This window comes from Dermacentor albipictus, chromosome 8 (assembly GCF_038994185.2).
Source record: "Dermacentor albipictus isolate Rhodes 1998 colony chromosome 8, USDA_Dalb.pri_finalv2, whole genome shotgun sequence".
In the NCBI taxonomy this organism is placed as follows: Eukaryota; Metazoa; Arthropoda; class Arachnida; order Ixodida; family Ixodidae; genus Dermacentor; species Dermacentor albipictus.
In genome coordinates this window covers 75,089,794-75,112,960 of record NC_091828.1, presented here as the reverse complement: position 1 = coordinate 75,112,960, position 23,167 = coordinate 75,089,794, and the positions used below count along the sequence as shown (strand labels likewise).

Genomic DNA, 23,167 nt, shown 5'->3' with positions numbered 1-23,167 from the left:
ATACTGTGTGTGCAGTGCTCACTCTCCCTCTTCTCCTATTCCTCCTTTTCCTTACCCCTGGCGTAGGGTAGCAAACAGGACACCCGTGTGGTTAACCCCCCTACCTTTCCTCATCTTGTCTCTCTCTCTCTCTCTCTCTTGCCCAAGCACTAACGCTACGTGCGCGTCTCGCGCAACAAAGCCAGTTTTAGCCTTGCTCAGAGACACTGGTGTCAATGAGACAGTCTAATTTGTTTGTATGTTGCGTATTCGGGCGTGTGTTGTGCATTTTGTGTATCTGTGGCATGCACAGTGCACAAGATTTTACTTCGTGCAATCCATCTGCAGCAGCACGCTATCGGCGGCGAGGAGTTACGGAGTCGCCATCTATCGGAAGCGCCTCGCATGAGGGATGAGGCATTTGCACGGTCCTGCGATAATAAGAGCCGCATGCCCACATACCTTCGCCAGGCATAACGCCCTGTCGCGGGCCAGTCTCGCTGCCGCCGATCTCGTTCATCCATTGCACGCTTGAGAGCAGCACAGCAACAGTGCGCAAGAGCCCCGTCACGTGGTATTTTTTTTTCATAATTTCGCGTGCTTTCTTTGGAACGCGAAAGAAAGGACCACGTGAGATATATCGTGTTGGAAACAATTCAATCAGTGGGTCTGCAGCCAATGCTTAACGGGTTGGTTCATTTAGCATAGCTAATTCGTTAGTTAAGGGGAAAATAAAAAAAAAGATATCATGAGCAATTCTAGGACTGTGCCAACATTATGCATTCGGTTCAACTAGCGTCAGGAGTGCCTTTCATTTTAAAGCTTATGTGGGACAACCTGCATGTGGACAAATTATGTGGCACAACCTGTATATATAACACTTCAGTGTAGTGCAAAGTATCAACAAATTATATTGCTTTAACTGTAGCTGCTCAGTTAAAGAGGCACTTCATCGTTTGTCTAACTGCATAGATAGTCAAGGTCCAGTCTTTTTTTCCTGCTGGTTTTCTTTTTTCATCAACGACTCGTAGTTCGCACAAAGCGTTTGCACCATCCATTTAGCCGCAGCCTTAATATTTTACGACTAGCTTGAACGTTCCTGTTTAAGCAACGTCTAAATTCACGGTTTAAAAGTCGTAATGGTGATATTCAGACAGAACTACTTACGCCAACGCAATGTTATTGTAGAACTAACACGTTTTTCAGTACAGAACACCCTTTTGCTACCAAAAGCAAACACTGACTACGCTAGACTGACAAGCCATTTCAGTGTGCAACGCTTTGCCGTCGAACATTAAATCATCCCCATAGCAATAATATTTAGCCGGCATCTAAAATAGCTTTTGCTAGTACCTTACCTTACCCGACTTCTTTATTAAATTGCACTATGCAACTCTGCTTGCTTCTTCTTCGGAATTAGCGTTCATGAATATATACTTACCTACATAATTTGTTGTTGCGTTGCACTGTTTATGTATTCCTTACTATGTGTAAATATTTTCTTGCTAAATTATTATTACAATGACGGTTGTTATATATCTAACACACGATATAAATTATTTCGGTCATTCCTGTCTACTTAAACTCCCCAATGTTCTGCTTTTTATATACTACTAGCATGTTCAGATAATTTTTTCCACTATTTTAGACCTCTCTTGCTGTAAGTACGTTGTCCATTTATACGTGTTTTAGAAAAGGTGCCCCTTATGTTGTTGTTCTTTCTTTCTTTTTTTTTGGGGGGGGGGAGGGGATCGATTTCTGCTTTATAAACACTTTGTAACAAAAGATGTAGTAATACCTGACCCAACTTCGTCATAAACTCATTTTTCCTTTCTTTTTGAGGGAGGGGGGGGTGTAAGGGGAGGGGAGTGTTATTGACATAAGGCATGACATGATGTAAGAAGTTGTCGGCGTGAGAAGACGGTGCCTGCTGCTCTTTTCCCCAAGTGAGATGCATGCAAATGCATCACAGACAGCAGATCATTACAACTATAAGCGAATGCCATGATATATTGATATAAACGCAACAAATTCTCGTAGTACAAGATGACGCAATAAAAAGAAGTGCCGCTTAAAATGTCAGGAGCACTATCGTAGATGCCTAAAACCGAAAATGTCACGAGAGACAAAAATTGACACAAATTTCGTTCCAGTACTTTTCTCGCTATTCTCACTGGCTGTATAACAGTGTTTTCTTGCTGTGAGAAAGTGGCTACACAACTTATCTTCGCTCATAAGTGCGCGTGCGAACGCTTGCTATCCGAAACATGATTACTTACTCAAACTTCTCTGACTCTTCTTTAGGAGGGCCTTGTAAACAAACAGAAAAACGACAACTTCATTTTAACCGGCACTCAGTGTGGTAGAACCTACCGTGCCGAATGACGCGAAAAATATGCAACTTTATATACAAACAACAGAGGTACGGTGTTTATGGGGTGTATAGCCGCAGAGTCGACCTTAGTGGACGCGACTACTGCCAGAATAAACAAGGAATACAGCGAGGCTTCTCGATTTGCACAGCTGTACAGCAACCGTGACTCCTACATGAGGAACCGGCGAATTAACGACTTGCTTATCGAGGACGCGTTCGAAGCGGTGCAAGTGTAAAGGGGGAAAAAGGAGCAAGAGTCAAACACGCATATATGTACCGCGAGACACGTTGTGGGCCGTAAACGCATTTGGCAGCGGGGTAATCGGACGCACGTGGGCGGGTGACACGTATCTCTGGTACTCGACGAGACTTCGGTTCTGTGCCGGCCCGTCATTCGATAAGGACCTGGGAGCCCTCGCCATGCTCTCTCGCGTACATAAGAGCCGGAGTACGTCGGCTGTACCAATGTATCGACTATTCTCTGCGGTCACGCATATTGAAGCATGCGTATACCAGCGACCGGGCGGGTGTTTCCGAGCACTTGATGATTCAACACCCAGCCACCTTCTAGCACACTTCTGTTCTCATCAAATCAAGCAAACTGGACGAGCATTAACGCAACCAACGTGAACAATATGTCAGGTATAGTGCACGTTATCCGTTCCGATGTGTGCCACGGACGACTGCAGGAGGACGTTGATGCATTACAACGACGCTGACAAGCCGCGCCTGCATATGCCAAGACATCGAAGTGCTCTCCCGGCATCCTGAAAATGGCATATGTGTAGAGCAAAGGAGACGCATAAACGGAGAAGCGTTTCGTTTTACATAACGTCCAAAAAGTTGTTTTATATCACACCGCCTATGGAATCAGATGGACAACAAACATGCACTGTTTATTCTTTGAGAACAGCAGTCGCGAAGTCGTTCCAGGCACAGCAGGGCCGGGTAAACACGGCTACGCCTATCAAAACACGTGGCGCGAGCACTGGCTCGACCTAGGCCCTTGTCTCAACAAAGTTCAGAACCTGCAGTTGGGTTCTTAGGTCCAGCTGTCTACGCGAGCCACGCATCCTAATGAGGCTTCTTCTTGCTAATTTGGAGGCGGCTATTTACTGCCAGCCCGAAAAATAACCGAGAGATGGGGAAGATTGGGGGGGGGGGGGGGGGCGGCCAAAGATGACCAAATCGAACCTCGGTAACGTTACGCGTTTCGCTATACCACTACAGAGTTTTCCCAGCCAAGCGACCACTTAATATTTCAACAAGGGTAACGACCGATGAGCCGAAATTCTACGCATGGCTTCCCTGCTATGAAGCTGACGTTCAACCAAGCACGAGAAAATTACGTGCAATGGGAATGCCGAACAGAGGGCACGCATACAATGAACACAAACAAACTTTTTTTTTCTTTTTTGGCACGATTTGAAAGGACAGGTTGACGCCTTCAAACTCCAGCGGATACTCCCGATTCCTGTATATTTTTATGCGTGAGCGAGCCAGAATTGATGCGTAAGAAACACGGTGACACGAAGAGTTCGTATCCAGTGGCAAGGCACCGCAAACGTGGTGCAGGTGACAGGAATTGACAGGATGGCTTTCGTGAACACAAGATAAGTCACTGCTAAATATTTTCGTACAAGATTTGTTACAAGTTCACTACTACTGCGACTTATGATACTACAACTCCCCTACTATACTATTAGCAACTGCACTACTACTGTGACGGCTGGTGAGGTCGGCATTCCAACTGTTCCGAAAGTGCTCTGTCAAGAAGGCGAGCAAGCACAATTGCGCGCAATGGTTTCAAAACATCCAAATTTGGCCCTATATTAGCATTAGCGAAAGTAAAAAGCGCGGATTGTCTACATGTGCACCTTTATGAAGGTTAGCTAGCTTACCTAGAATTTTGCGGGGATAACGATTGCAACTCTCCTCGTTTCTCTCTGTCAATTAGCGTTGGCTCGTTTTCCAGATTTTTGGCAGGATAAAGAACGTTCGCCTTCAGTGACACTTTATAGCCAGTTAGAAAAGGCAAATAGGCAATGAAGCTAGAGAAGCCGCAGCTGGGGGACATTATATATTATCTTTAAGTGAAGAAGGTAACCTTCCAATTAAACTTGACAGCAACGTCTTTTTTTTTTCCCTACGCCTTCTCTGGCTTCAATGTCTGTCTGCTTCGTATGGCTGCAAGTAAGAGAAAAATCCAGCCCCTCGGTTGCCCTTCCCCTTGCCAGTCTCGCCAGCACACGGAAAGTGTACAGCCTGTCACTACATACACTCCCCTCCAGCCGAAGCTGCAGGTCCTGTGCGCCGCTGAGAGAGCCCATGGGAAGGCCAAGGGACGGGTACAGCCTGCATGCAAGCTACATCTGCAAGCTGTCCACGCACAGCAGGTGCGCCCGCACCTTCGTCTACCCCTTGTGCGTATATACGCCAGTCCCGAATCACTACACGTTGTTGCTGCGGCTCGCGCAAGAATGTTGCAGCCCCTGTACAGCGGGCTCCCGCCTCGGGCGCGGCCTCGTTGCTTAAGTCAGCGCGAAACCAGCGTGCGTGATGCAGTTGCGACGTTAAGTGTACGGCAGCCACGTCTACGTAAGCCATGCGACAGTGCTTTGTAAGGCAAGTCGGGACACGGGAACAGGGAGTTACTTCCCTACGTTCTTTCTTTTTTTTTTTCACGCTTAGCGCGCACACGGAGAATTGGAGGGAGATAAAGAGAGTGACGTGACAGTAGCGAAACACGGGCCGGTTTGGGTTTTTCCCGCCACTTAAGATTCGAGACAAAAGAGCAAATGAGGAGCAGGGGAAAGGGGAGGGGGGGAGACGCGAGTTGAAGGGCGTGCGCACTGTCAGCAACGAATGAAACGACGCTCATATCTTGGCATACGCCATGTGTCGCATGCCTAGAGGCGGCGGCGGCGGTGTCGCAAGGAGGTGTCGCAACACGTCAGTCAACTCGCGAAAACGAAGCAAAAATGTCCCCCGTCCATATGCACACATACACACACGCGCGCAGAATTTCCGCGACTTCGTCACATCTTTAATTAAGCTCGTTGGCACTACATATACGGTCTGCGCCACCGGGAGCTGGGATGTTTCGCTCGGCGAGGAAAGCGACCAACCGTGGAAAGAGGGAAAGTGGAACGCCGCATGGCGGCACGCTCGAGTTCACGACGAGAAAATATTAGGGCAGTTTCGCCGCAGCCGTCACCGCTCCGCCGTTACCGTTTATGGTGACGCCTGCCACGGGCAGCGCATGTACGGGGTTTACCGTGCGTAAGGGTAACGCGTCCTCTCCGTACGCAGTCAAGCAGAAGAGACGGGTTCTGCAGAGAAACCAACCAGGCAGCGAACGTTGACGCGGCTTGAATCAAGCTACATGCAACTCAATAAAGCCGGTGGTGCACTTTCCCATTGTCACATTTCACTGGCAGTGAGCGAGTATGTCGCCTATGTTTCGTTTTATTTTCTTTTTCTGCAATATCTCGAACCAGCGATGGTGCCCGCGTATCAATTTGAGAAGGTACTGAACCGAGAAAAATTATGTAAACCACGGACGCCGCGAAACAAAGAAAATTTCCCCAGGCTAGGCATGGGAGTCGAAAATGCAGTGGTACGGCTCACGTAGGGGCGTTTAAGATACGAAATGTAATGACAGTTTCGGTTTATACGGCTGCGTCACAAGGTAGTTTTATATCTTTTATTTTTGCCGTACTCTCTGAGATTTTGCTCCCGATGGTATATTTGAGCATTCTCAGACGATCTGCCTAGACGGGCCCGTCCCTTTAGCTATATACCGGATGTTTCAGCGAACACTTTCAGAATTCTTTAAAGGTTGCCTGTGGCAGACAGCGCAATCCTAGTTCATGAGCCGACCTACTCAAAGAGCCGGACATTCTCGCACGAAAAATATAAATGCATAATCGACTAATTAACAAACATCCACAAACTAAGTTTTTTAACCAATTATCCTATAGCCCATATTGCAATTTACAAATTATATCCGCGGAGTTCGCAAGGCGATCCATTTCGACCGAATTCTCAGGATGACACCAGTTTCGAGATATTAATTACCGAACTCTGCTTTCCAGCTACTTTCTTTAAAATACGTCGTTTTATCCATTGAAGCACTAAAGTAACTGGAACACCAACGCATTTCTCTGCAAAGTTCGGCAATTATTATCTCGAAACTGGTGTCATCCTGTGAAGTCGTTCCAAATGGATACGCCTTGCGAACTCCACAGCTAGAATTTGTAAATTGCAATATGGGTCATAAGGTAATTAGTGAAAAATCTAATCAGTGAGTTTTTGTTGGTTAGTCGATTATGCGTTTCAATTTTTTGTGCAAGCAGTGTCCGCCGCTTCGAGTAGACCACCTCATGAACAAGAATTGCGCTATCTGCCACAGGCAACCTTTAGGAATTATTGAAAGTGTTCGCTGAAACAACCTGTGTATCTTGTGTAAGCACGCAACCAAAGCTTACACCTAACATTGTTTTATGTGTGACAACACGGGCCTAATACGTTGCGCCTGCTTCCAAGAATCAGGCTAGAAAAGAAAATCAGTATTACAAAGGTGTTCGTAGGCGATGCAACCGAGGCCTATAATGCCTCTTTCTATGCGCATTGGAGACACATCACTAAATAAGGCTGTATTAATGCTTGTAGTAAGTCATGGTAACTCTGCTCAACGGAATTCATCCAAAATATGGGTTAGTAGGTTCATCAGAAGCCCCACTAGACTAGCCCGTAATGCCCCCAAAAGCAGTAGCACAAAGAGCATTGCCAAACATATGAGAGAGAGAGAGAGAGCAAAACGAAAAAGGGAAAGGTAGCGAGGATAACCAAGGGCGTGCCCGGTTGGCTACCATACACTTGGGGAGGAGGAAATGATAATAGATAAGAAAGACAAATAATAAAGAGTCAGTCATTCGCCGAGACAGTCGCAGAGGACTGCCACAAGCGCTCGTACTTTAAGCAATGCTGAGCAAACACATCGAAAGTTTTGCTAAAGTACGTTAGAATTGCTAACAACATTAACGCGACAGTGCCCGTGTCGCAGAAAATCCGGCGTCGACATCCAGCGGCCAGCGTTGAACGTGCTTCGGCAAAAAGAATGTCAAAACGCATACCCAACCACACAGGCCCTCCATGCGACACAAGGAAATCACAGGACTAAACGAACGACCAAGCTAAATAGGTAGAAAAATCGTAAAGTACGACTTAAACGCAACCTACAGACATGATAGCGTCGCATTCTAATCTGAATATACGAGAAAACATAATTCTGCTACGCGAAAACAAAAAAAAAGCACAAACCGTTTTTCCAGCCTTTCTGCAATTCATAGAGCGGCCATGGCCTCCCAGATTTGACCCATAAGTGACCCACCCGCTTCCTCGCAACGTCTCCAGATGGCGCTCACCTCCGCCGCGTCGCGGCCCAGCAAGAGGCCGCGTTTCTATCACAAAGCTCGCCTACGTGCATAGCGTTCGCCGCCAGCGTTTCCCGGTAAACATTACGGTTACATGAGCTGCAGTTGCCGGCGAGCGTGAGAAACATTCAGGGATCTTTGAATGCGATCGCGTTCCAGTCTTAAAGGCGTCCCCCAAATTTTAATTATGCTTTTCATAATAAATAATAATAAAAAAATGGCTGTGGCTTAGGTAAGGTTAAACCCAGGATGCGAAGCATACTAGCCTTTATTTTAGTTGTTGAACCACTGTTTAGCCTGGTGAACTGCTGTTGCTTGGCTATATTTGGTTCGGCTAGACGAAGAAACAACTCATGCATTACTGCTTCGCCTTCAAGAGTGGAACGCGACAGCGTTCCCGTCGACCCGCCAAGGAGTGTAAGACAATGGGCTACAGGGCAGCGACTACGCGCCCCGCATTGGACGCGGTGAGCGTCGAGCAAAGCAGCGTTCGGCGCGGCAACGAAATGTGCGCGTGAGCAAGAGACGCACGCCTTAGAAACAGCTCGTTTCTAAGGCAATACCGCATTCACTAGAGGCGCTTTTGTACCGCTTTGAAGCATCGTACTCGTGGCTCAGTCACTCTCTGCCTCTGGACACGGACGCGTTCGGACGCAAGATGTCGAGCTCTGCAAGAGCGGTTTCAGCGGCCGCGTCTGGCCGTGGTAACAGGTCTTCGGTCGCCCCACCGGGCTATCGGTATCTACTACCGACTTTGCCATCAGGCGAAACTATGAAGGAGTGTCTGTTCTTACATTGTGACGTTGCCGGGAGACCATACCGCCTCGGAGACTTCCGTGACCCGCTGCAAGAACTCGGTGTATTGAAAGACGTGACCGGTATTGGGCCCTTCCAAATGACGCATGTGTGGCTCATCAAGCTACGAACTCCAGAGGTGAAGGAAGTGCTGGTTAGAGCGGGAGGCCTGGAGGTAAAAGGGCGCTTTTGCGCCGTCATTGACCCAGTGCAACAAGACATCACACTCAAAGTACACTGGGTTCCATTCCACGTTACCGGGGAAGCATTGAAGAAGGCTTTCGACCACCATGGCGAAGTGAAAGAAGTAAGACAAGAAGATTGGAAGGTGAGGGGCTTCGAGCAAGCTGAGTCTACCACGCGTATTGTGCGGATGACGCTCCGAGAGAACTTAACACCGGACGCTCTGCCCCATTTGTTCAAGATCTTTGGTGGCTCTGTGCTGGTTGTCGTTCCCGGGAGAGCTCCGATTTGCCTGCGGTGTCGACGCAAAGGACACATTAGAAGAGACTGCAGAGTGCCAAGGTGTTCTGAGTGCCGGGAATTCGGCCATGAAGCACATGATTGCGTACGTACGTATGCAAGAGTTACTGGCAGCACGCAACCCGACGACGAAGGTCTGGAATTGATGGAAGAAGAGGTAACGGAGAAACTGACAGCGTCCTCGGAAACGCCGGTTCAACAGGTGGCAAGTGTCGCAAAAAAGGTGGCAACGCCATCCGCGTCGACACAGGACGCCACAGCAGGAATAAAGCAGAAAGAAGAAGGAATGAAGAAGAGAAGACACCGCCTGCGCCCGGAGAAACGGAGCCCGGGTGTGACGCGTTTAACGTGGAGATGGACGCGGAGCCAGAGACGCCATATGAGACGCCGGATGAGTTGGCCACTGAGGAGCCAGCCGTGCCTTCCAAGAGGCACCGAAGCGATGCTCCAGAAGAGGAGACGCCGGCTGACAGTGTTCAGCGCCTGGAGCCGCAGTGGATGGTGGTCCGGTCGACCCGGGTCAAGAAAGGGAAGTCCGCCCCACCGCAACGGTCAGCGTCGCTCACCCGAGAAGGGCAGGCGACGCAGTGACCAACGCGACTGGTGTCGCGGGTGCCCGTGGAAGCTGTCGTGCCGACAGGGACGCTCAGTTTGTGAGCGTTGCTATTTGCTGGGCGCCTTACTGTTGTTTTGCTCTTGCTCTCTGAAATGGCTATGTCGTTAGCTCCATTGCGCGTGGGAACACTCAACGTTAGAGGTTTTAGGGCGAGACGGCGGCAGCGTCAGCTCCGACGCGTAATGTCGGAAGAAGATTTAGATATATTGGCGATTCAAGAGACTAAAATAGAGAGTGAGAGTCAGACTGATAGTATGGTTGCACAGTTTAGTGACCGCTATACTGTATGCGTTAGTCATGCTGTTGGCACAACGGCCGGATGCTGCATGTTTATTAAGAAAGGTTTGGGTATAGTTGAGGAAACAGTTCTAAGTTGTCAGAGTGGTCGATTTGTGCTGTGCAATTTTGTATACTGCAACGTAAAATACCGAATATTATGTGTGTATGCACCAACGAAAGTGAATGACCGGCTAAGTTTCTTTCAAGAAATATCGCATTATCTGAATACAGACAGATGTTTGATAGTGTTAGGAGATTTCAATTGCGTTTTGAGCTCGGACGATCGTTCAAGTGATGGATACTGGGCTGATAAGAGCGTTGTCTTTCTGAGGGGGGCCATTGGAAGAGCTCTGTTGGAAGACATTGCACATTACGCGAAAGGAGGCAATAATCGGCATTATACTCATTTTCAAGGCAATAGCCATGCAAGGTTAGACAGAGCTTATCTTTCGCAAGAAATCGCCACCATGTGCGATGACTACAAGGTGCTGAACATAACATTTAGCGACCATTGTTTAGTAGCCTTCACGATAGGGAAAAAGATTACCGCAAAACCTGGAATTAAATGGGAAACATGGAAATTAAACGCGAAACTCTTAAAGGACGACCAATTTCTAGAGAGTGTACGCACAGAAATTGCCAAAGCAAATAATGACTGTGAAAAAGGATGGGGTGAGCGATGGGAGCGATTTAAAGAAGTCGTAAAAATGAATGCCATAGAGCGAGCAGTAGAAATACGTTTTAAAGAGCGCCAAGAGGAAAATAACCTTAAAAAAATGCTTCAGGAATTTGTGGATGCCGAAACTGCAGCGCCAGGCACCTTTATGGAAGAAATAAGGGAAACAAAGAATAAAATTGAGGCTATCGACACGGAAAAATACCGTGGCGCACTTATTCGCGCACGAATGGGAAAGATCTTGGCTGATGAAATGCCAACAAAGCGTGCATTGGGAACTGAGAAAAAGTATGCGAGGAGAAACGAAATAGTTGAGATTGAATACAAAGGGAAAATATCTAGAGATGCCGAAGAAATTAATTATGCGTTTACGGAATATTACAGGGAGCTCTTCAAGTGTAGAATACCGAGCAAGGCTGGGTATGAAAGCCATTTTCTAACCACTCTACCTAGGTTAGACGCCGAAGAAACAGATAGATTATCCGAAGATATCACAGCAAAGGAGATCGAAACGGCCATTGAAGACCTTAACCCTGGAAAATCGCCAGGACCTGATGGCCTAACAGCAGTTTTTTACAAAGTCTTTTGCTCGAAGATAGCAATCTTATTAGAGCGTGTTTTTATGGAGGCGTATCAAAAAGGTCGTTTGCCACCGTCCTTTAAAAGGGCGTATGCAGTCTTGATACCAAAAAGCGATGACGCAAATAAACTTAACAAAGTAACAGACTACAGGCCAATTACGCTGACAAACGTAGATTATAAAGTTTTAATGAAGATATTTGCGCGGAGACTACAAGGGGTTATTGGTGCTTTAGTAGGACCGCATCAGACCTGCGGGATAAGAGGGAGGTCTATATTTACTAATATCCATGTGGCTCGCAGCATTCTTGAAACTTGTGATGCAGATTTTAGGAAAGTCGCTATGTTACAAATTGATCTAGAAAAGGCGTTTGACAGAGTATGTCACAATCTCCTGTTTACAATTCTTGGCTATGTCGGTGTTGGATCACGGATAACAGATGGAGTTAAAATGGCATACAGTAATTGTACAACTAACCTCATTGTCAACCATAAGCTAACTGAAAGGATTGAAGTGCGTTCCTCTGTTCGTCAGGGGTGTCCCCTGTCACCTCTTTTGTTCGCAATATATCTAGAGGCTCTCTGTAAAAGAATTATTGATAGTCCGGATGTGCGAGGATTCAGCCTAGAAGGATGTGAGGTACGTTTATTAGCTTACGCTGATGATGTTGTTGTTTTCTGTGACGATAAGGAGAGTGTTCGAGCTACCATGACAATTATGCGTGAGTTTTGTGACATGACGGACAGCAATATAAACCTGAATAAGTGTGTCGGCTTGTGGCACGGCCAGTGGCAAACAACGCCGCGTGTTTTTGAAGGTATGCAGTGGAAGCTCACGCCTGGGATTTATCTTGGTGTACCATTAGGCAAACATCGAGACACTAAAGACTTATGGAATGGCAAAGTGCAGGAATTAAAAGCTCAAACTGATAAGTGGGCTGGACGTGACCTCTCTATATTTGCACGTGCGGCTATCTGCAGAATCTTCTTGGTGAGCAAGCTGTGGTATCTCATGCAAGTCCTGAGTTGTTCCCGATTCAACCTCAAGAAATTTCATAGAGTTTTTGCTGTTTTTGTGTGGCAGTCTGAATATGAAAGAACAAGCAGGAACAACTTGTTTCGCAAGTTGGGCCAGGGGGGCTTGTCATTACCAAATTTATACTTAAAGCAACTGATTTCTAGATTTTTGTTCTTACGAGACACGACAAATCCTTTCTTACGAACAGTTATTCAAGTCCGATTGAGCAATGCCTTACCTAACTTTGTTGTCTCGATGAGGGAGGGTGGGTGTTACGCAACGAGTAAATTTTTACGTGAGGTGGTCGTAGCATTTAGATTTTTACACCACCACTTTTCCATAGAATATTTGGCTGCAGTCAGTCGTAAGCGGATAAACTCGGATTTAATAGATATTATGTTCCCAGAACCATTATATCGATTAATGTACGGCGAAGGCCAAGGGAAAGATGTCCTAAAACGTGTGAAGCGAATGATTGTACCAGGGGGAGTGAAAACATTCTTTTTTAAACTACATACTAATACCTTGCCTGTTAAAACATGGCTAGAAGAAAGAGGGGACTATTTACCATGGGGGACTAACTGTTTGATTTGCAAGAAACCAGAAACTATAGAACACGTTTTTCTGGACTGTTGGAGTGCGGTCTTCTTTTGGGATATTATGCAAAGAACTATTAAAGAAGAATTGCCGTTAACAGCTCATGGTATCCGTTACCTATCCACAGAGCAAGACAGTATACCTTATGACATGTTCTTTCTTCTCGGCCTTCACAGTATCTGGAGAAACCGCATGGCCGTAAGGAATTGCGGTATAAATGTGAGAACAGTAAACTGATATTTTGCTGAGAATATCAGTAAACTACGGGAAGTTTTTCAGAAGTTAGCGTATGACGATGATCTGTTGTCATTGATGGATGGCCTTGCCAAAATGAAAGTTTTGTAATCTAAACCGCAAGCTTCAAGCGCAGCGGTGGGAAAGTGAATATTGTCAAATGGTGGGAACAGTATGTATTGATGTATTTGTTGATTGTCTGGAAATAAAGAAAAAAAAAGTACTCGTGGCTCATTGGTAGCGTCTCCGTCCCACACTCCGGAGACCGTGGTTCGATTCCCACCCAGCCCGTCTTGCAAGAGTTGAGCCAAAGCCACTTCTCCTCTGTCGTGACGTCACAGTGTCACGTGGTTTCAAGGCGACACCGCCGCGCCTGAGGAGCTGGGTTGAGCTCTCGTAATATGCTTCGCATAAAAGATTTACAGGGGCCTAATAAAACAGTCTATTAAGCAACTGTTGTGCGAACAAGGTACTGATTCATATAAACAACTGCATAACGCAGACGCCATATTTATCTTAAAGGGCACAACAGAAGAAATACCTAAGTGCCTGAAAGAAATAAGAATTAGGGTTTTTACAGTACAAGTTGCGGGCAAAGTAAAGGCGAAGAAAATGTTGAACAGACAACTTGTCACCACGAATATACTGCCATGCCTGCTTACTTATTAAAAAGATAATTTCGAGCCATGAAGGAGCACATAATTAAAGCAGAGCTGAAGATCAGAGTCAGCTAGTTCCCACACATCCAGACATACACGCACGCACGCACTCACAGAAAAGCAAAAAAAAAGAGAATAGAATGTGCGCGAATAACGGTGACAAAAGTGACTGATGTGTACAAGGTTCGAAAAGGGCCACGGGTTTATCGCATCAGCAGAATGCCTCAGGTCCCATATCGACGTCACTTTGACGTCACTGTGACAGCTAACGATTTCGCGTGCGGATTGCCTGCAAGAATGTGCAGACTATCAGACAGTGAAGAAAGAACGTCAAAAAAAGGTCGGCGTCTGCGGGGCAAAGCCTTGCACCATCTCACCACGGTAAGAAACGCACGATTAAAGAGGGCTAACAGAAAGGGCACTTATCTCCTGTCCTTTCGCATTGTTTAAGCAACCACGGTTGCCCAAGCGCCGGATGAGCGACTACCCAGAGAAAAGAGGGGAAAAAAAAAACGCCTGGCCCAGACGGATCACTATAAGCTTGTTTTTTAGAACATTGTCATGCGCGAACATAAAGAACGAGAAAAAATGGCTGTGGCTTAGGTAAGGTTAAGCCCAGGATGCGAAGCATACTAGCCTTTATTTTAGTTGTTGAACCACTGTTTAGCTTGGTGAACTGCTGCTGCTTGGCTATATTTGGTTCGGCTAGACGAAGAAACAACTCATGCGTTACTCTGCTTAGCCTTGGACGCCCCGCATTGTACGCGGTGAGCGTCGAGCAACGCAGCGTTCGGCGCGGCAACGAAATGTGCGCCTGAGCAAGCGACGCCCGCCTGAGCCTTAGAAACAGCTCGTTCCTAAGGCAACACCGCATTCACTAGAGGCGCTTTTGTACCGCTTTGAAGCATCGTACTCGTGGCTCAGTGGTAGCGTCTCCGTCCCACACTCCGGAGACCGTGGTTCGATTCCCACCCAGCCCGTCTTGCAAGAGTTGAGCCAAAGCCACTTCTCCTCTGTCGTGACGTCACGGTGTCACGTGGTTTCAAGGCGACACCGCCGCGCCTGAGGAGCTGGGTTGAGCCCTCGTAATATGCTTCGCATAAAAAAAGAAGACAATCGCAATAAGCTGTTCGACCGCGTCAGGAGTTCTGCATGACGGGCACTTCCCCACTAGTCTTGGCAGACGGCGTCGTTCCGCCGAGAGATGATGCTGCCTTGCGGAGTTGGATCGTACACGAAGACGTTGTTCAAGGTCACGTCCAGCACCCACGAGTAGGTAGGCAGACCTTACTACGGCAGGCACCCAGACGTGGGGTTTCCGGGAAATAAAAGATAACTCCGCTTCCCCGATGACGAAAGCCTCCTTGTCTGCGCGTTTCTTTTCCTTCGGGGCTCGCACGATTCGCCACTTCCGCAGTACAGTGCACAGGTTGCGATAACTGGGCAAGTAGGACTGAGCGGCGCCTGAAGTGCACTGCACACCATTGTAACTACAGTGAAGGTTCGCCTTGTGTCGCACTGCTAGAGAGAGAGAGAGAGAGAGAAAGAGAGAATGATAAACGGGATGGGAAACGCAGGGAGGTTAAACGGATAAGAAACGTCGCACAGTGGTTGTGCTAACTGAGAATGTGATTTAAGATGGCTAAATTCGTTGCGAAAATGGCTACGTCATTGACCGGGAGTTCTGATGTTTCGTAATCTGTCGTACGGTTGCTGGTAGATAAACACTCTGTATTACTGGAATCCCCGCCAACCATGCCCACGTAACAAGGTATTCACTCTAAAGTGTGCTTGGAACTAAAATACCTACTCGGCATATATATCGAAATGTTAGGCTGCGCTTGTCAAATATCCCTGACCTGAAAAAGAAATCGCAGTTTCGAGATGCGGGCGAATCAATGAATGCGATAGCAACGTGTTAGAACATTACACGAAGTGTAAGACTCGTTGCTGTACAGGCGGTAGGAAGTGAAGTAGACTAAAGCTGACTAAGCAAACACGGTCTCTTGTGCTAGGGGTCTTCTGTTTGAACCATGCCATGGAACAATTCATCTACGAATATCAATAAATGCCAAGGTCTTTCTTAGCGAATTTAACATAACTTGCCGTATCGGGTATGTTTCAAATCTCTTTTGTGGGCCGAGTCCGGAGGTACTGCACAGCCGCGCCAGTGACATTACATCATTTTTATATTACAGTCTGAGAAGATTTCAGTTGAAAGGCATGTGCTGTCGGTGTTTTATTTCATGACACTTGTTTGTGGACTGGCATTCCCAAAATTCTGAGCAATAATGTTGTCAAGAATGCGAGACCTAGTATAAGCAACTTTAGCGATAGAATGCTGCGGCAATATAACACGCACATACTACATGTAACATAGCAGGGCATGAAATATAGCATATATACCTAAATATATGAGGAACCTCACAATGACGCTGACGGCGGCGGCGAAGGCAAAAAAATGGCTGTGGTTTAGCTAAGGTTAAGCCCAGGATGCGAAGCATACTAGCCTTTATTTTAACGCGACAGCGTTAAGGAGCTCGTGTCGCAGAAAAGCCGGTGTCGTCGGCATCGGCTCAGGCGTGCGGCGCTTGCTCAGGCGTGCGGCGCTTGCTCAGGCGCACATTTCGTTGTCGCGCCGAACGCTGCGTTGCTCGACGCTCACCGCGTCCGATGCGGGGCGCGTAGTCGCTAAGCCACGTAGAAACAATCTCTGTAGCACGCCGCAACCTTCGCTTCTCATTCCAACGTGCAGCTCTGTCTCCAGGAGGCATCTCACCTCGTGAGTGTCTAGCAGAGGCAAGCGCAGCTGCTTATATACCGCCGCGACGCCGCGAGCGACGGCGCGAGTTGGAGCCCCGTTTCTCCTCTGCCGTGACGTCACGGTGTCACGTGGTCAGCCTTAAAGGCGACGCCGCGAGCGACGGCGTGAGTTGGAGCCCCGTTTCTCCTCTATCGTGACGTCACGGTGTCACGTGGTATTGAAGGCGACACCGCCGCGCCTGAGGAGCTGGGTAGAGCTCTAGTAATATGCTTCGCACAAAATTCGCTTGGAGTGCCCATATAGTTCCTATTGTAATAATAGTCTCAGCCTAAGATATCGGGTCAAAAAAAAAACACACAAGTATTTCATAAACGCTTGCAGTGCCACGCACAACCAAAGAACGTTTAGCGGATGCACTTATCTACATCTAGAGTGCACTAAAATGCGCTTTGGAGGTGAGAGCCTGCTACCTGAAGCCGTCAGGCATGTACGATTCGAAAGTCCTCTTAAAAAAATATTGAAGCACTCGGACGCTGAAAATCGCAGATGACGACGGGCTTAGCAAGTGTCTGCCGCTTGATTGCCATTTTCCAATGTGCGCTCTCACAAACGCGTGGCATATCGGTATTTCATAGCCTATATTCTTTTCTTTAGGCACTTGTAATGGAAGAGGATTAGCACAATACAGAACCTTGTTGCTTTTTATCTCTGTAGAACAGACGATGTTTCCCCCCTTCGTGGTATTTCTATAAGCCACAATAATACCCTCTCGAAACGCACAGCTCAGCCTACCAAGCTCCCAGACACGCAGGAATACTGCCGAGACATACAAATACAGGCAAAGCTTTACGATAAGCAAGCGGACAGCATGTTCTATTTTTCAACGTTTGTGCCTCGCTTGTTTTCTTTTGAACGCGAAACTATAGCACAAAGCGAAACTATAGCAGCAACTAACTGCTGACGATATGCAAATACTTTGAGCAGGTCTCTCCGAAACGCTGCCGGAGGAGGAGGATGATGATGAAAAGGAAGGAAGAAAAGGTAGGGAGATCAACCAGGTGTACGTTCGGTTTGCTACCCTACAAAGGGAAAGGGGTTTAGGGAAGAAAAGAGAGGGAAAGAAGAAAGTACTATCGGTGTGAGTACACCGATAGTACATTGCAGAAATTCTACAGACACTAATAGGACGAAATTTGCTTGTTATTATCGATCGCTCAAACCTCTCTCGTTCACATTTTTTTTTTTTCTTATGGCCACTTGTGGTTACGGAGCAGTGTTGAAAAGTCCTGAGAGATATTGCTCACACTATTTCCAGGATAAGCAGACTGATGATCGGGCTTATGCCTGCACAGTTATGCGTCGTACAGCCGGCTTTGCCTCGCAATAAATCTCGGTTGCTGCCCTTATGATGCATTGAACCTTGATTAGGCTAGCTTAACTTACAGGCAGACAGCAGAGCACCCCAAAATAACCAGTCTGAAATACTGTTAGTACATCGTCATTCTTTATTAGAGCAGCCTATTTTGGGCCAGGGGTTGGAACGCCCAGCCGAAGACAAGCAGAAACTTGGATCGGTGATGAAATTCGGAAATTTACAGGCATAGGACCGAACCGGTTGTCGTGAGATAGTGGCATTTGGAAGTCGCTGGGAAAAGCCTTCGTCCTGCAGTAGACAAAAAATATTTGATAATGATGTTAATGACGACGCTCCGTTGATCAAGATTATGGTGACGACGACCACGACGATGACATCTCCGCGTACGACAGCATTTTCCACTATAGAGCGTTCCTCCTTGCATTGTATGTGGAGAGATGGATAGATGAAAGAAAGAAGAGGGGAAAGAAACTTAACCAGAACATAATGCCGGTTTGCTATTCTTCACTGTGGTACGGAGGAAAGGCAGATAGGAAAAAAAGATAAAAAAAAAGAAGAGAGAACGATAGTACTAGCACATGACCACAGCAGGTCACGATCACCGTAACTAAAGGCATACCAGTGCGTCGTTAGTGCGCTTCGTGTTGTTTAACTTCACAAACAATTGCTTTTCAAAATTTTCATCGCTCATCGCTTCTCTTTTTGCACGAAAGACATCAGCGACGACATTGAAAGCTCGCTAGATGTGCACTCGGAAGGAATGGCAGTGTTCTAAAGTATGAACACCCTTGCGCAAGAGATCGTGGTTGCACAACGCCGTAATGCTCGCGCCTGGCTCCTGTATGAAATGTAGCGTTCCATTGTTGTTGGAGCTCGGAGAAGACGTTCCTGGAAGAAAAGGCTGAAATGATCGTCCGAGGTGATTTGCTGGCAAAGACTTCTGAAGTGGCCATCAGTCTCTTGGCGGCCCCCTTCACTCGTTAGCCATTGAGACTTAAGCGGGAGAACCGTAAGGAACGCCAACCAAAGGTAGTCCCTCGGAAAGGTAGCTAAATCTGTTATGCAATTAAAGATACAACCGTCTGTCATTCAGTATTAAAAATACCGTCTGTGCATACAATTGCAAAATGATAGTATGCGAGTGAGGTACTATGCAGACAGACAGTAACATGCACGTTTAACGGTCGTAAACTTATCTATGAGAGAGAAATCGTAGAGGGCGCTAAGCGAAACTTTCAGCGGCAACTGTTACCTTATGTGGATGCCGCTTAAAAACGCAGCCAAGAGAGATGTGCAAAACTCGGGTTTGCCCGTCGAAACACGCGCATCCAGGAGGCTGCCACGTTGGAGGACCGTGGTTGTCCTACTATATTTCCCGCCAAATTCAAGTGCTAAGCGCAGCGTCTTCTGTTACAGCTTGACCCGCCAATAAGGTAACTGGTTACACGTAATTTGGGTATTGAAGAATGCAAAAATTGAATTACATTCAGCGTTACCGAGAAAAGACATCGTTAAATTACGGGATTACCAAGAGATGCAACTGATTACGAGTAATTAATTACAAGTAATTCGTTACGTACAAGTCTTGCATGCATCGAAGTGGACACCATTGCAGGCTAAGGCTGTCCCTTTTTTTTTCCAGGTCTGCTGTTCTTAAAAACTGTAGCAGTGTCTTCATCGCCCTCTGCTACGACGGCTTATGCAGTCGACATTTTAAAATGCCTTGCTCCGATAGTGGTTTGCGCTGAAAGCAAGCTGGCACTGTAGCTAGTTGCGCAGTTCGTTGGAGGTACTACATGCAGTAGAATATTATGCCTTCGGCGCGGCAAATTGTTCCGAGCACAGTCGTCAAAGAAAATTGTATGTACAGGCAAGACTATTCTCTTCGCCAGAGAGTAGTTTGAGACTATAGTTTCCCATCGTGGCCAAGTCGCCCACCAAGTTTCCACTGCGCCTTCTACACCTTCCCAATATCCGCAGTTGTGCTGTCCGACGAAGATCCAAACGACGGCAACTGCGCGCACGGCCATGTGAATACGAGCAACTCTCTAGTAGGAACACCACCAGGAGAAACGCAGAAAAGGCCCAGGAGAGAGAGAGGAGCGATTTGTTTAGGAAACAGCAGAGATGTCGACACGACATTGACTCCTCTAGCTTGCGTAATTCTGCGCAGGCATAAAGGTAGATGGAGGAGGAGAAGAATAAGACACCTTTACTCTGGCATAGCGCAATACCATGTGGTTGACAGTATCACCTGGATCCTTAGCCTATGTGACTAGTTTTTGATTCAACACATAAAAGTCGCCATGAATTACAGTCCAACGCAAGAGGAAAGAATAGGTAATATTATGTACATAAGTTAAAAGGATGTTCTAATGATGGCACAATATTTGGAAGTACTCTAATAAAGCCACGTACTTCACGCCAGATTTCTTGGACCGACAGATGATAGGGAACGTTAACCGTATACAGTACGTGTTTTTGGCAAGTTCAATTTATGTTTAGCTTGCCTAGTGTCCCCTGTAGGCGAAAGAAATATTGAGGAGAGATCTGGTTTGTTTGTGGTTAGTATACTGTGTATTAATAGAGCTGTATTGCAGACCTGAGGTTGGATAATGAGAATTATATTTAACTGTGCAAGAAGCTGCGCAGAGGGCGCATCCTTAGCAGCCGGTGCAAATATTCTAACCACACGTTTCTAATTTTGATTAAAGGATCAGTGTGCGAGGCGTAGGGGAACGCCGTGAGCCTATCCAGTATGTTCAAAGACAATGTAAAATGCTGATATACGTGAGGCCTAGTGCTTGAGTATGGAAGTGCTTGCCAGCGTTTAATAATATACAACATGCAAAAACTTTTTTAGTTGCTTGTTCAAAATGTGGTGCCCAGTGTCGTGACGAGTCGAGATTTATTCCCAGATATATGTAAGTACTAATTTATTTTATATGTGTGTCTCCGAGGTAAAAATTGCACTGATTAAGAGTAGTTTTGCGGTTCGAAGCAAATACTGCATACTCGGTCTTCTTTTAGTTGAAAACGACTTTGTTAGTTTCAAACCATGCTAAGGTATTCTGCTTCCTGTAGTGACTATGTTGGAATTATCAGAGCTGTATCGTCCGGGTATAATACAGAATGAGAAAATCTGAGCGCTCTAGAATAATCGTTCCTGAATCGCGTAAGGGGAGGGAAAGGAAGTTTCAAGCATTGCCAACCTGGACTGAGGATGTGAATAAATGGACTTTGCACAGCCGCGAGATCAAACCCAGCGCAGTACAGGAATGCAAGAAGTGTACGAACTGCTCTGCGACCGCTCCTACAGCCTGGCTGCCTAGTGGGCCTTATGTGAGCGGTCGACTGCTGATTTAGGACGCACAATCAGCCAGCGTGTGCCATTCGCACAAAGGGCGTGGTGCATTTTATTACTGATTTCATTTCGAGGTGGGCTGACTGAAAGCATAGAAAAAAGAAATTAAAAAATCAGGCCATAAAAATGAATGTGCAGGAAGCCCAGTTAGGCTCTGTAATGACTGTTATCTTTATTCAACGTACTAAAGTCAGCATACCGGTTACTACTGTGGTGCACTGTTGCTGGTGCGTTGCGCCACAATCACAGCTGGGAGTCAGTACGTCAAGTAGACGCCTATATCGTTATGCAAGTGCCACACCAATTCGTGGTCTGCAACGGACGCATGGATGAATGTGACGCAAGCCATGCCCCATTCGAAAAGACAGAAAGCTTGGGGATAAGGAAGACCAATATGGTGCGGATTTTCGTCGCGAACCACACGAGGCTTCGGCAGAGAGCAATATTAGAGAAAATTTTAAAAAAATTGTCTGACTACTTATTTTCAGGAGGAAAAGCAGCGTACGAGCTACACGCCTGATGAAAATATTTGATGATAGTTTGAGCCAACAAATCCAGAAGAGCTCAATGATTGAAGTGCGGCTCCATCGATGATGTAAGTTTTGACATAATATGTTACAGCAAGTGGACGAAAAAAAAAGAAATACAATTCATAAAAGTATTTCACGCCAAAAAAGAAACGGCAACAAAAAAAGAAAGGTCCTGCGCGATATCCAGTATAGAAGAACGACGAAATAGGCGAAATCAACAAAAAACGGGAAGAGCAAATTTCAGAAATGAAGTATATGTACCGCTGCAAAAATGAACAAAAAGGCACAGAAACGTGAACGACAATGGAAGGTGAAATTTTAAAATATTTCATTTGAAACAAGAAGCGAATAATGACTCTTAGCACTATAGCTTTCGTCAATCTCTACCACTGTATATATTGAAAATCGTTTTGTACATGTGACATTTAGTTTATGTGTAACTGTGCCTTTCCGTGGGTATACGTGTTTATATGTTGGTGCGTGAGGACTCGGACATTACTTACGTTGAAAACGTGCTGTGTTTCGTTTCTTACATGTTATGACTTCGTGTGACTTACATTATGACTCAGTGTTCCTATCGTCTCTTGTGGAAATAAACTTTTTCTAAACACGAATAACCGTTAAATATAGCTGCTGAAACGAATTTTTCCAAAGTTAAGCTAAATTAAATTATTGGTTTCAACGTCTCATAGGAACACACGGCCTGTGAGAGACGTCGTTGGGAGACTCTACACTGACGGATAACACAATTTTTTGTGACGATAAAACCAAAACTCACAACGCCAAATACACGCGTTACGGAGCTTCCGAGAATAGTCCCACAGCATTAGTGGTGTCCGTTTATGCTGGAAGACAGACAACATAAACATATCATTCCCTGCAGTACTTTTCCTAAAATGAGACAAGATACACCACTTCGTTAAATATAACTTTTTTTCTTTGTCGATCTGTTCTTCCACATTTTGGCAAATACGACGCAGTAGAAAGTAGCAGGCTACACTGATTCGACATCTGCTCTAAGAAGTCTAAATCGCACCGAAACGCCGGAAGACAACGTGCATGTAAAAAATCTACCCGACCAGTTGCTGCAGTCAAATATCTAGCTTTAGCTTTAGCTTTCCAGAAGCTTCGCCCTATAGCTTTCCCTACACTTCCACAGAAAGTTGTCCGCTAGTTCTTTACTCGTGCACATGAGGCCCAGCACGCCGAGCATCGTTGCATTCCACTTTAAGGGGAATCGGGTCGGAAGTCAAACCTTCGACCACTTGCTCCTCAATCAGAATGTCGTAACCACTGAACCACCGCAAAGCGAAGAAAAAAATGTCATCTGCACTACTCCACCCGTAGCTAAATATCTATATGGTTGAAAAGAAACCTTCGGAAGACTTTTTTTAAATATTTTTTTTT

At 46.3% G+C, this 23,167-nt stretch overlaps 2 long non-coding RNA genes across 2 annotated transcripts in view; one reads left to right on the top strand and one right to left on the bottom strand.

The window, feature by feature from the left end:
• LOC135920952 (uncharacterized) overlaps positions 1-23,167 on the top strand; it is a 552,461-nt gene that overhangs the window by 309,293 nt on the left and 220,001 nt on the right. The gene's annotated exons all lie outside the window — the stretch shown is intronic.
• LOC135921926 (uncharacterized) overlaps positions 18,033-23,167 on the bottom strand; it is a 124,787-nt gene continuing 119,652 nt past the window's right edge. The window contains exon 4 of the long non-coding RNA XR_010570677.2: positions 18,033-18,154. This is a non-coding gene — a long non-coding RNA (uncharacterized lncRNA). The remainder of the gene's footprint in view (positions 18,155-23,167) is intronic.